Here is a 404-nt window from a genome sequence, read left to right on the forward strand (position 1 = left end):
GGGAGGGGGAGGCCGTGGTGTTGTTGTTGGCTGGGGGATTCGGATATTCGCTGGGTCGCTCTGGGTATCACGCCGTCAGCGCGGGGGGCATCGCCGGCGCCGCCGCCCACGCGGGACTCGTCGGCGTCAGGTGTGGAAGGGGAGGGGATCGGCTGGTGTCGTGTGGAGGCGGAGGCGGGCCGCCCGTGCGGGTGCGGCGCGCTACGTGTGGTGGAGGGAGGGAAGGGAATGTGGTTTGTTTGCGCGGACGGACGGACGGACGGGGGAGAGAGAGCCAGCCAGAGAGGAGGCGCGGCGCCGGGCCACTCGGGTTGGGGGATTCCTAGCGGCTCGGGATTTGCGGTGGAGGCGCGGCGGGGCGGCACGTGTGGCGTGATTCTGTTCCGTTCCTGATGACGCGACCC

The sequence above is a fragment of the Triticum dicoccoides genome, chromosome 6B (assembly GCF_002162155.2).
Source record: "Triticum dicoccoides isolate Atlit2015 ecotype Zavitan chromosome 6B, WEW_v2.0, whole genome shotgun sequence".
In the NCBI taxonomy this organism is placed as follows: Eukaryota; Viridiplantae; Streptophyta; class Magnoliopsida; order Poales; family Poaceae; genus Triticum; species Triticum dicoccoides.